General features: G+C 42.7%; 1 protein-coding gene across 1 annotated transcript in view; it reads right to left on the reverse strand.

Moving 5' to 3' along the window:
• Positions 1 to 14395, reverse strand: part of DAP (death associated protein) — a 52590-nt gene that overhangs the window by 18417 nt on the left and 19778 nt on the right. The gene's annotated exons all lie outside the window — the stretch shown is intronic.

The following is a 14395-nucleotide window of genomic DNA, read 5'->3' on the forward strand; positions in this document are numbered from 1 at the left end:
ATGTCACATGAAGAAATGATCCAAATGTTCTGTAGTCAATGTAGAGAGAATGAGCACTCTTCTTTCATGCTACTGAAAGAGCATGCAAAACAGGCATTTACAGCTCCAGTGAAAACAGTGATAAACCATCAATAACAAACCACTAAGCTTCTATGTATAAAGTCTGGTACCTCTGCTATTCTCAGAACCCCAGTTTCCATATAGCTCACTAGAGATCCTCAATTTTTTATGAATCACAAGGTTATGACTTGAAGCATTTGAAATAGGAAGCCTCCAGCTGTCAACAGCTGTCAACAGGAGAAAAATGCATGGGAAATCGCACAATCTGTCCTGTTCTGGCATGTTATAACCATAATAAAAATGATATACCTATATTTGTGTCAAAGGCTCAAAATTTGACATTATGTGAGCCCATTAACTATTAAGAAAGTATATCCTGAGTGTTTAGAGTAGTTCTTATCTCAGTAGTTCTTAAATCTCAGACTGGCAAGCAGCCTCTTATAACCTTCTCATCAACCAAAGAAGGTTCAAAAATTCTCATTTTGATTTTACCTAGCGTCATTTCACCGCCATTCTTCACATATGAAGCAATTTGATCAGCTGTTATTACCATTCCTTTTAGGTGTGTGCCTAATCTGTAGGAACAAATTAATTAAAAGCTTAAACCAGACTGAGAGGTGTGACTATTCAGATGCATTTTTTTAAAATGGAGATGCATATTTGGAACTTCGTGAAGGCTTTCCTTCCCAAGGGTAAGACTTGCAGTTATTTCAGGTAGGTCAGGTGTTGGATCGGATCAAGACATTAACATAGCAATGTGAAGCTGTAATGTGGCAGTGTTTATGTCCTTGGAAAAAGCTAAGGAATACCTGTGTGACAGCTCAGCTGTTGTACACATAAAACAGCCAATTTCTAAACTTGGACATGGAAGTCTTCATGTTTAGATTAATATACTCAGGCATATTTTTCAAAAGGATTAGGTATGTGGTTTCACTTGATTTAAACAGAACACTATCTCTGAAAATTGAGTCAAGATTCTCAAGTAGGGCACTTACACTTGAGAGACCACTTCTGAATTTTCAGTGGAATGTGCAACTTGGCCCCAATAATCACTGTCAAAGAAGCATGATGGAAAGGGAAGTATCTCGTATTTCGTCTACATTATCCTTGAGGGTAATGTGAAAAGAATTTGAGGATGAATGCACTGATTAAACAGAACAGAACATAAACAAGACCTGGTTGTCCACCACGTCACACGTGATCTTGAGTTTGTTCGTAGTCTACCGATATTTTTCAATAGCTAACCAATATTTTTTTTGTAAACTATTTGGCTATAATGATAAGTAAATACAACACTGTAAAATGTGGACTTGACAACTCAAGAGATCATAGTCCTCTTAAGTACAGAACAGGCAAATAAAGCACAGGCCAACTCAATCACCATTGCAATGTGACTTTATCCCTGACCTGCACTCCAGGGTCTTCCCTGGTGGTTTGGCTGACTGCTAACTTAGGCTCTGTTAGCAGTGTCAACAAACAGACAGTTAGCCACAGATAACACACCCATCACGACAGTGACGCAGTGGTTCAGGGCAGGATCTCTGGAGGTTCAAATGCCCACGGCAGTCTGCTGCATGTTTCACTACAAGGGGTGTTTGCTTTTTCTTCCTCTGCAGAGTATGCCACTGTGTACGCATATTCTTTGCACAGACACACACACACACACACACACACACACACACACACACACACACTCTTGTCTCCCACTGGTACTTTGTTGAGTAGAGCTCAATCCGACAATTTGGTCCAGCGGAGCTGTAGAGAGAACCAAGAGGTAGCTCCCAGTTGCCCCAATTTGTAACATCTGGGGATGCCCGCATGAGGCTTCACCCTGAAAAGGCGACGTGACTCTCCTGCATCACCCAGTCTCTGGTATTTGCTGCTTATTTGGCTCCTCTGGGACAGTGGCACACAGCACAAGTGCTTCCTCTCAGATCATCCTTACTAAAGGCCTGTCATGACACTTTGGGTGGATTTGAAAGAGTCACATGACCCCTTTAATCTGATACAAGTCTCCTAAGTCTGCTCAGAGTATTGCAGACATTCATTTCTGGCCTGTGAATACCCCTATTTACACAGTTCATAAAGAAGAACTGTCTTCAATGATTCTGCAGTTCATTCTGGAGGACTACAAGAACCATCAAGTCTAAAGGACACAACAAACACTGAAATAGCTAACAAAACATATTACTGGGCTGTAATTACAGAGAAGTCCATTCAGGCCAAAAGTTACACACAAGATCTTCTGGTGCTTATAAACATGGGGAATTTTCTTCTTTCCTTTGTTTGAAAGAAACAAAATTCTTACTCTAGTGGGAGTTTCTGTTAAGTGCTTCAAGAGAACAAGCTATTTGTAAGGGTGGGACTGAAACATCAAATTCCCAATATGATTTTTACTTCTTATAATGATTTTATTTTCATTTATTGCAATGAATGGGTTCATAGCTTTTAACACAGCAGAACTGATTCTTTTCAGTTCCAAACACAGTCTCATATAAAGCAATTAAAACTTTTTAAGTTGACATGTACATTGCATTATGCAGTATTATGCCACAATAAATACCAAAGATAATTACTGAACTATAAACTCTTGAAGTGATTATGACATCCACAACATTTACTTTTTTATGCTTTAGGATTAACTACGTACATGTCCATTCCTCTCCAAAAAGCAGCAAAATAGTATATATCGGCAGTAGTATGTTTGCCCCACTAAAAAAGCCTGTCATTTAGACAAAGTCATGAAGTTATTTTCTACACAGTTTTTACAAAGTGCTGTTTGCACAACAGAGTTCAATTGCCTTCTTCCCTGCATTTATGAACTTGACTTCTGCGTAATACAGAAAACATCCTAGTCTGTTCTGCCTAGAGTGGCAAACATGCAGTGGCACATTAAAGTCTAGGAGCACCTCATTTGGACCTTGTTACACAGATAACGAATGGGTCACCTGTCTTAAAAGGCACATTTTTGTTAAGTTTCATAGAATGACCGAAACTAGTCTGATGAACTGTCAGATTAAGCCTAGGACTCTCACCCTGCCAATATATACTTCAGAAGGATATTCTGCCATGGTGGGAAAAGACTGTATAGAGGGGTATACAGTGTTGCTGACCTTCCTTTTACAGCTTGTGTCAAGTGTTGTGCATCCCACCTCTAAATGCTCCCGCAAGAATTTCTGAGTAAAGCTGTAAGAGATGAATGTCTTTCTAAATTATGTGATTCAGTTCAATCACATGTTATTGGGGTTCATAGTGGCTATTTATACAGAAACTGCCTCCAACATGTTAATTACTAATCTGGTCAGTCGAGGCTATTTTTCCAGTGCCTTTCTTGGATAAAAGGTATTATTAATGAGCAGCTGTCACTGATATAAGGATGAAATAAAGGCTGAGTTCCTGAAATTGCATGGGGAAAATTCATGTGAAATCTGTAGCAGGTAAACAAATCAGGAAGCATGGATCTCCACAGTCAACACAGTTCAGATTCACAGAAGCTGCATGGATTAAAAGCCATTAAAGACTTAAGAGAAGACTAGTGAACCTGTGACACAGCAGCATCTCAGGCAAACCCTGAGAAAACAAACGTGTAAACTAATAATTTAATTTTTCTGCAGTGCTTTCATTCTAAAATAAATAATACAAAGCTGTCCAAAGGTTCGTTGGTTGCTGCTTAACCCCCCTCCATGGGAGAACAGAGTCATGGAGGAGGAAGTCAAATCTCAGACTGTCAGGGTTAACAGTAATTAACAAATATAAAGCCTTAAAAACCTCAGTTTTGAGAGTGGAGAATAGGGAACCTCTGATAAAAGTGGTGCCATAAAAATAACACAGGTAATAAATATACATAGGCAAACAACTAAAACTGCTTAGCAACTGGCCTTCTTTAGGTACTCTAGTGAGTTTGAGATACTTCATGCTTTTTGCAGCTCAAACACAAGAATAAGCAACATACCCTTAAAAATGAACACATAATACCCTTCACACTGAAGCATCCTCCAGTTGAGATGGTTTTCATAGCCAGGAAAAAAATTAACATTTCCTAAATTAGTTTGATACCCGCACTTTAAATAAAAAGCTTCTCTCACTGTAAGGCGTAGGGGCAACTTCTTTTGATGAAAAATACAAAGCTTTGAATAAAAATTTGTCCACACCAAATTATCTCTGTGTTTCCCCAACAGTCCAGATCTTTAGACCTCATTATTTGAAAAAAGGTACATTAAGGTGATCTCAGGCTTTTTTCCTTTCTGCTTACTCGAGTCCACTAACCCAATGCAAAGAAACTTTCAGAGTAACACCATACCTTCAGGAAAGACAAAGAGGCTATTTCAAAATTAGGTATAATAATGATATTAAAAAAAAGTCAGGCAACATTATTCTTTTTCTTTTCTTCAGCAGGGCACAAGAAGTGGGAGAAGACTTCAGCCAAAAATACCGCAGTGACAAACCCACCAGTGGGTTAGAACTACCCAACATTGGGTCTCCGAGGAAACTCTCGGTATGAAAAGACTATTTAAGCAGCAGCAACTATTAAAAGGCTATTTTAATGAGTACATGGTGTGTAATAACATTTCTGTAAAGTATCCCTTGAAAACAGACTGAAGCTCAGACCTTGGGCTCTCTGACACTACAAGAACAAAATCCATGCTACTAAACTGAGGAAACATGCAATATTGTTCTACTATTCTCTTAACATTAGAAACTTTAGAACTCACAATGAACCCTGAGATGATGTCTGCATGCCCTAAAATCGTCATCAAGCCACAGGGAAAATAAACTGTAAGATTTAGAGTCTATTAGTCGCTTCACTCAAGAATCATTTTGATCCTGTTAACAGCTGGATGGAACTTCCATCTGTGCAACTGAGAAGTATTGCTGGAAGTCAAAGGCATTAGACAGCACTAAGTGACATTAATCAAAGTTGTAAACCATACCCTCTCTGCCCAGCAATGTTTTAACAGTGTAAGTTGATCCCTCATGAGAAGCAGATAGAAAGTTGGGAACTATAATGCACAGGCAGATTAGCCTTGAAAGGTCATTTCTTTTCTTGTTTCTCACATCCTGACATCAGACTAGGCTGTCTATAAATGCTAAAATGTCAATAACCAATCCTAACAAGCGATCAAAACACTTTCTAGGGGTCAGCCTCATTCTGCTTAGTCCAACTTGTACCTGCTAAGTGAGCATTCTCTGGACAGTGCGACCAATTAATAAACCGCTACAATGGGAGAAGGCTCAGAGGAGCTGGGCAAGGGCCATGTGCCCATGAAGCTCAGGGACAAACGCTGAGTGTGACTGACAACAGCTGCTGTGAAGAAAGCTGAATTCATCTCAACACAAAGGGGAACAAAGGGCAGCCTCTGTTTTGGATAAAGTCCATATATATCAGTTGAGTGGATCAACTAGGTGTGTAAATGTTTCTTCCCGAGTTAATCAAAAAAGTGCAAATGTCTCCCTAAGTTAGCCAGACCACCATGGGCATGTATCCCTGGCTCAGCTCAAAATACAGTATAAAAACTGAGCAACTAACAAAAAGAGCTCTGAAGAGAGCAACAGGCTTGAGCTGGCTTCAACCCAGGTGTTCCTTCCCAGTGACTGGGGATGCCCAGTGTTGCAACAGCAAGCATATGATAGACTGGTAATGGGAATCACACTGGTGTTGTGATTCAACTGTATATTGCAATTGCTATATCCTGCTAAGTGTAACCTACACTTGTATTGTGATTTCTGTATATTGTTGTATCACTCTGCTCAATCAGAAACCCATATAATAACAAATATCCTCAAATAATTAAATTTGATACTAAACATTATACCCTCCATGCATGGGATACCTAAAAGAACCTGGTCTGAGAGTATTGGACTTTGCCAGACAGCTATTCCCACACTATGCTTCAGCAATACTAGTTCATCCACTACAGATCTACTCTGGTTATGAGAACTCCCTCCAAGATGATGTCTGTCTCAATGAGAATGAATTCCTTATCCATGGCAAGAGATGCCCTCTGAGACATTGAACTGTTTAGTTACAGCAGATGTACGATAATCTCACTCTCTCTACACTACCTATTATCTGAATTACAAAAAACCTGCAAAAAACAGCTGCCTCTGTTTTTCCAAGATACTGTACTGATTAGCTAGGGGATGTTTTCTGGAAACATCTGGTTCTTAGAATTCATCAGCTAAGGGAGGGAAAAAGAAGAAGAAGAAAAGAAAAAAGGACCTTGAAGAGATGTTCAACAGAAGCTACTGGGTAGGATTCACATGACATGATTCACTGAAGCACCTCTAGCTATACAGAAGTCAGACCGTATTACTTCCTAATTTTTGAAAAATCCATCCTGATACTTCTTCAAAGATTCATGCATGACTGACAGCAGGACTGAGACAGCTCTCAACAGGACTTAACTTCCAATATAGCAAAGAGGCTGCCCCTCTACAGGTAAAATAATTCCTTAACACAGAAAGCACTGACCCCCCCACCCCGGAAAACAGGGATGGTAGTCCAGCTGTTTGAATAACTGTCTTCAGGGGAAGGTAAATTGTTCTGCCACATAGAAATTGGAAAGAACTTTAAGAAGCAGTAGCATTTTAATAGCTTAAAGGAGAGGTTTGACTGTAGCTTCTTTGTCAAAAACATGCCCTCTGGCATTTGTGAGAAAAAAAGTACACAGTATGATAGGCCCTGAGGTGACAGCATTGTTCCCATGATGGCATAAGGACGCAGACACAGCAAGACATGTAGGTATAGGTAACAGCCTCAGTTTTGAAACGGAAGTCTGAATATTTCAAACCTCAAAAGGCCAGCGAGCCCAAAGGCTCATCTACTGTTCCAAGTATGTTAGCTGGTCTAATAAGGTATATCGCTTCTACTTGTAGGCTATACTTTGAAAGTATTTGTGCTTGCACATACCAGTAGGGATGTGCTAAAGCACAGGAAATACAGTTCTCCCCTCACTACATGATTCCTCAAAGTTTCATGAGCCCAATGTGATCGTCCTGCAATTTTGGCAGACTGCAATGTCCCCAAGAAACAACCCATAAAATACCAGCTATGCTTTATTACCATTGCTTCTCTAGTGTGCCTACTATATCCAGCGCACAGAAAAACCCCAAGACAAAATGTATGAGCCTGACTGGCTGGGAACAGGTGAAGACAAAAAAAGACAAAAGACTGGGACTTGTGAAAGAGAGGAAAAGACACGAGCAGCTAAGCTGGAGAGAAACACAACAAGGAGTGCTAAGGGATAGAATACAGTCTGTCTCATCATGATATGAGGCTTCATCATCCACACAGTGCAGCTAACAGAGGCAGCAAACAGATGCAGCAGTTTGCGCAGCAGTTCACGCAGGGCACAAGAAGGCACCTTCGTTTCCAGTCCTAGTAGTGTACGCTTCCTCAGATATTGTCATGACGCCGCAGAGCACATTCCCCAGTAGCTGTTGGAGTTGCTCCGTCAGCTGAGTAAGAGGCTTCGACCCAAACAGACCCTCTGACAGCAGATGCAGCTCTACAGGTCTCAGGCTGCAGGGAACGCCTGGGGCCTCTCCGTGAGGCCTGGGCTGACCGTCGGCTCTCCTGCAAAAGGTGGGCTGTTGTTGACAAGCTATAGTCAGGTGAAGGAGTTACGGGAGGAAGTCAGTAAGCTGCACAGCATCCGAGAAGATGAGCAAGAGAGAGACAGGGTATCCTCGGAGACCATATAGCTCCAGGAGTCCCAACCCTCCACAGCAGTGGAGTTGCCTGAGGGCTCTGTGCCGTGTGAAACGGTGCATCATAACACTGCAGAAGGCAGCTGTAAACTGGTCACTTCTCGGAGGAGGAGAAAGGCTCTTACTCCTCCTGAACACCTGCAACTGAGGAACAGGTTTAGCACCCTCCAGGCTGAAGAGAAACTGGGCAGAGCTTCAAGGGAAGCAACAGGGCCAACAGGCCCTGTGCCACGCAGGAACACCCAGAAAAAGCAGAGAGTGAGTGTTGTGGGTGACTCCCTGCTGCAGGGGACAGAGGCACCTATCTGCCGACCTGACTTCCTCTCTAGAGAGGTCTGTTGCCTGCCAGGGGCTTGAACATGAGATGTCATGGAAAGACTGCCAAGGCTTGTCCAGGCGTCGGACTATTACCCTCTGCTGCTCTTCCATGTGGGCATTAACGATACCAAGAGCAAATTGGAAACCATCGAACAGGATTTCAGAGCTCTGGGGATGGAGGTCAAAGGTCTGGGAGCCCATGTCATTTTCTCCTCAATCCTGCCAGTGAGAGGGAAGGATGGGAGGAGGAGTAGACGGATTTTCCAAGCTAACAACTGGCTGAACCACTGGTGTTGGCAACAGGGTTTTGGCTTCTACGACGATAGGACTCTGTTTGAACACTGACAACTGATGGAGAGAGATGGGATCCACCTCACCAAGTGGGGCATGCATGTCTTTGCCGACAGGTTGGCCAGCCTGGTAAGGAGGGCTTTAAACTAGGAAAGATGGGGGAAGAGGAGAGTTACAGAGACAGGGTAGTCAGCAAAACACGGCTCAAGTCAGGATGTCTCCAACAGGTGCATGCAGCCAGGGAAGTGCATACGGGACATGGCTATGGAAGATCCTCTTGCACCCCTCCTGTGAAACCTGCATGCTCCATTACCTCCCTGAAATGCCTGTACACCAATGCATATAGCATGAGGAATAAACAGAAAGAATTAGAGAACTCTGTGCAGTCACAGGGCCATGATTTCACTGCAGTTACAGAGACATGGTGCGATAGCTCGCATGACTGGAATGCTGTCATGAATGGCTACGTGCTTTTTAGGAACGACAGGCCAGGAAGGCGAGGTGGTGGAGTTGCTCTTTATGTGAAAGAGCAACTGGAATGTATCGAGCTCTGCCTAGGGGTGGATGAAGAACGAGTTGAGAGCTTATGGGTAAGGATTAAAGGGCAGGCTGACACGGTAACACTGTTGTGGGTGTTTCCTACAGGCCACCTGATCAGGAAGAGGAAGTTGATAAGGCCTTCTACAGACAGCTGGAAGTAGCTTCACAATCACAGGCCCTGGTTCTCATGGGGGACTTCAACTGCCCTGGTATCTGCTGGAAAGACAACACAGCTAGGCACAAACAGTCCAGGAGGTTCCTACAGAGCAGAGATGGTAACTTTTTGACACAGGTGATAGAGGAGCCAATGAGGAGAGGTGTGCTGCTGGACCTTGTACTAACAAAGAAGGTCTGGATGGAGAAGTGAAGGTTGGGGGCAGCCTTGGCTGCAGTGACCATGAGATGGTAGAGTTCAGGATACTGCAAGGAGGAAGCAGGGCAGTAAGTAGGACTGCAACCCTGGACTTTAGGAGAGCAAACTTTGGCCTCTTCAGGGACCTACCTGGAGGAATCCCATGGCTTAGGGGCCCTAGAAGGTAAGGCGGGGGGGTCCCAAGAGAGCTGGTTAATATTCAAGCATCACTTCCTCCAAGCTCAACATTGGTGCATCCCTGTGAGTAAGAAGTCAAGCAAAGGGGGCAGGAGACCTGCATATGGATGAGCAAGGAGCTCCTGGCAAAACTCAAACAGAAGAAGGAAGTATACAGAATATGGAAGAGGGGACAGGCCACTTGGGAGGAATACAGGAACACTGTCAGAGTATGCAAGGATGCGACGAGGAAGGCTAAGGCCCGTTTGGAATTAAATCTGGTAAGAGATGTCAAGGATAACGAGAAGCGCTTCTTCAAATACATCAGTAGCAAAAGGAAGGCTACAGAAAATGTGAGCCTGCTACTGAATGGGGTGGGTGCCCTGGCGATGAAGGATACAGAAAAGGCAGATGCTGAAGGCCTTCAGTACGCCTCAGTCTTTACCAGGATCTTCAGGAATCCCAGGCCCTGGAGACCAAGGAGAAATTCTGGAGAAAGGAAGACTTTCCCTTAGTCAAGGAAGATCAGGTTAGAGATCATTTAAGCAAACTGCACACCCGCAAGTCAATGGGCCCTGATGGTATGCAGCCACGAGTGCTTAGGGAGCTGGCAGATGTTATTGCTAGGCCATTCTCCATTATCTTTGACAGGTCATGGAGAACAGGAGAGGTGCCTGAGGACTGGAAGAAAGCCAGTGTCACTCCAGTCTTCAAAAAGGGCAAGAAGGAGGACCCAGAAAACTACAGGCCAGTCAGCCTCATCTCCACCCCTGCAAAGGTGATGGAACAGCTCATCCTGGATGTCACCTCTAAGCATGTGGAAGAAAAGAAAGTGACCAGGAGTAGTCAGCATGTTTCACCAAGGGGCTTGTGTAACCAATCTGAGAGCCTTCTCTGATGGAATGACTGCCTGGGGAGATGAGGGGAGAGCAGTGGATGTGGTCTGCCTTGACTTCAGGAAGGCTTTTGACACTGTCTCCTGTAACATCCTCATAGGTAAGCTCAGGAAGTGCGGCCTAGATCAGTGGACAGTGAGGTGGATTAAGAACTGGCTGAATGGCAGAGCTCAGAGGGTTGTGATCAGCAGTGCAGAGTCTAGCTGGAAGCCTGTAGCTAGTGGTGTCCCCCAGGGGTCAGTACTGGGTCCAGCCTTGTTCAGCTTATTCATCAATGACCTGGATGAAGGGACAGAGTGCACCCTCAGCAAGTCTGCTGATGATCCAAAGCTGGGAGGAGTGGCTGATACACCAGAGGGCTGTGCTGCCACTCAGAGGGACCTTGACAGGCTGGAGAGTTGGGCCAAGAGGAACCTCATGAAGTCCAACCAAGACAAGTGCAGGGTCCTGCACCTGGGGAGGAATAACCCCATGTACCAGGACAGGTTGGGGGTTGACCTGCTGGAAAGCAGCCCTGCAGAGAAGGACCTGGGAGTCCTGGTGGACAATGAGCCAGTAATGCGTCCTTCTGGCCAAGAAGGCCAATGGTCTCCTGGGCTGCATTAGGAAGAGTGTGGCCAGCAGGTGGAGGGAGGTGATCCTCCCCCTCCACCCAGCCCTGGTGAGGCCACATCTGGAGTGCTGTGTCCAATTCTGTGCTCCCCAGTACAAGAAAGTCATGGCACTACTGGAAAGAGTCCAGCGGAGGGCTACGAAGATGATTAGGGGACTGCAGCATCTCCCCTGTGAGGAAAGGCTGAGAGAGCTGGGACTGTTGAGCCTAGAGAAGAGAAGACTCAGAGGGGATCTTATCAATGTATACAAATACCTGAAGGGAGGGTGTCAAGAGGATGGGGCCAGACTCTTTTTCACTGGTGCCCAACAACAGGACAAGAGGCAACAGGCACATACTGAAACACAGGAAGCTCCTTATTCGAATATGAAAAAAACTTTTCCTGTGAGGGTGGCAGAGCACTGGAACAGGTTTCCCAGAGAGGCTGTGGAGTCTCCTCTGGAGATATTCAAAACCTGCCTGGATGCGATCCTATGCAATGTGCTGTAGGTGACCCTGCTTGAGCAGGAGGGTTGGACTAGATGATCTCCAGAGGTCCCTTCCAACCTCAACCATTCTGTGATTCTTTATCCCATGTTATTACACAGAAAATATATTTACTTTAAAAAGTTCACTTAACTTGAAAGTTTTCGTAAAAATCATACCGGCATTGTTGGGCATTTTTGGCTATGGTCATGAGGCAAGAGCTGATAAATTTATGTCACTCCTTCAGGAAAATTTTAATCATAGATGGAATAAAGCACAAATATAAGAAACTAGTACCAGCAGTAAGATAGCTGTCTACAAAGACAGCACTTAATCTAGAGTGTTGTCTGAAGTCTTACCTTCCTGAGAAACCATTATGCTTTCTGTTTCAAAGCCAGGCTCACAGCAGTGTTCTGGCAAGCTTCATTTCATTTTGGAGAGAACCAAGCACATTCTGTGGCTGCCTAAGAGGTAATGTCTAATTATACTAGTTTGAAGTGATAAGAATAAAACTTCGATGATTCATGAAATTGGTTCCAAGTCTATCTATGTCAGTTGCTAAGCAGTTCTTTTGAGTCTTAGCTTTGATCAGAGAAAGTGACCTTGCTGTCCTTTTAATACCAACTAGAAAATAAACTTGCAATTAGTTCTTTAAAGTTCAAGTGATTCTAATGAAACCTCTTATGACCGAAAAATGCAAATTAATGCTTTAGTTCTACATCTTGATAGTTTAGGGAATTCAGATTGTTCTCTGTCCCAGATACACCAGAGTAAGGAATAATATAGTAACAGGACCAAAACCATTGGGATAAACATTCTAGCATGTCACCAAAACTATCAGTATTTATATGCCTGTGTTAATTAGCAAAGATTATGAAACAGAGTACAATAGTTTTTAAAGCATTTGATGTAAAGAGTACAAAAGCTTGCATTATTTCTACATAAGAATAATTTAGAGGTGGTTGTTCCTAAAAACGTGTTTCAGCTCTTTATTTCTCATCAAGACAAACAACATTTAGATAATAGAGCTGAAAATTATTTTGGTACCAATGTATTTATCATGTTTCCCAGCACATCAGGCTGTCAGACATAACAATTAGTTTGCTTTGAAATTAAAACTGACAGTCAGTCCCTTGGTGAAAGAACGTGTATTAATTTAACTAAGGCATATATCTCTTTTCTTTCAAAATACCTCCTTCATCAAGCTTTTGCAACAACCTCTTTCTGATAGGTGGTATTGCTCTTCCTGCTGTCCCACAAATCCTTAACATGAACACAGCAAACCTCTAACTTACCCACAGGCAGTACACAAAATGAAAATTTTCCTCCTCCCTAAAGATGCAGACACAAAACCTGGAATGAGGTATTCCAGTTATTTACTAGGATAGCAGCTAACTGAATGTATAAAAACAGAGCAGAAGAGAGAACTTCTCCTACAGGAGTCTTAAATGAGGATGACAATATGCTCCAGGGAACTAACATTTATTAAATACAATACCTTCTACATTTCATTGCCTATCCTCAGACAGCTTCTTCATATGTCTGTACCCTCACCCTTTTGCAACTGAGGTCTGCGGAGTGGCTACTGGAGAGAATAACAATAGCCAAAGTAGTACAGTTAGGACAGTTGATGTTTAACATACTATATATAGGTATATGTATATACACACATATACATATCTAAATAAATACAAATGTGTCTCCAGTGGCATCTAGCTATTTCTATCAGAAATGAAGGACACTGAAGGACAGCTATTTTTGTCGTATCTAAATGAGAAGAAACACCCAAAGAAACACAGCCAAAATTAGGCTTGAACACTTCTTCATTTTAACTCAGCATTGAGGCAGTATTCCATCCAGTTCACTGGCCCACCTTACCTCCAGAAAAAGTGCTAGAAACTCAGCAATAAGCAAATTAAAGAAATATCTGATTATAAGGAAAATTCTCCCTACTGTATCACATGGAGGTTGGCATTTATTAAGGAAGATGGTGTGTGTATATGTATAAATATATATGCACATATATATGAATATATATACATGTATACACACATATACATATATTACACACATACATGTGTGTATATGTGTACACATACATACACATACACTAGAGATATCTATCTGTATCTATTACAAGCCTTAAAAAACACCTCCCACCCCCCAAAAAACCCCACCACATTCCAGAGCTATGGATGCAATGTTATCAAATTTCTAGGTCAACTGTGCTTCAACCAAATATTCTCATTTTTGGACTAGGCTTTTAAAATACACTTATAGACAATCCAGTGGTCTGAAATTCTACCTCATAAATTATAAAACAACATAAATAAAGTACTACCTGTAGATATAACCAACCTCAACTCATTCCTTCTTCTGCTCTCTTAGACAGGAAGTTCCAAAATACCTTGCAAAGCTGATCTCTTCCTTTTTAGGAAACTTGGAGTATGTCAGACTAGTGTTCACACCCCCCCTCAAAGCACTCTGGATGCAAGTTCAAGTTGAGCATCTATAGTTACTGTATGTCAAGTTAATGAAGAACAAAACCAGGTAGCACCTACGGATGAAAACCGTAATTCTTCATTATTCAGTTCAGGAACTTAAGAGCCAACACAGATCTGCACAGACCATTGACACAGTTAAACTTCTGGAGGAGGAGTGTACTTTATAAATAAGCTGTGGAACAATGCACTGGATTCAGCTTCTCAGTGGTCCCTTATGCAGCATAAGGAGCAAGGAGACACTCTTGCAATTTAGTGGCAATATCCGTGCATCAGGGAGAAAATGCCATACATACAAAGGCAGATACAAAGGGGAAAAGAGCAGTTCAAAGCTATCATCTCCGCAACTCAACTTGGACTTACTGCAAGAATAAAACAGCAATCTGCTATAGGTTCTTTTACGGACTGCCTTGCTGGGTTCCTCAATAGTACCTCATCTCAGCTGGGCTGAGTTGAAGACATCTTGCTGTAC

Source organism: Dromaius novaehollandiae, chromosome 2, assembly GCF_036370855.1.
Source record: "Dromaius novaehollandiae isolate bDroNov1 chromosome 2, bDroNov1.hap1, whole genome shotgun sequence".
NCBI lineage: Eukaryota > Metazoa > Chordata > Aves > Casuariiformes > Dromaiidae > Dromaius > Dromaius novaehollandiae.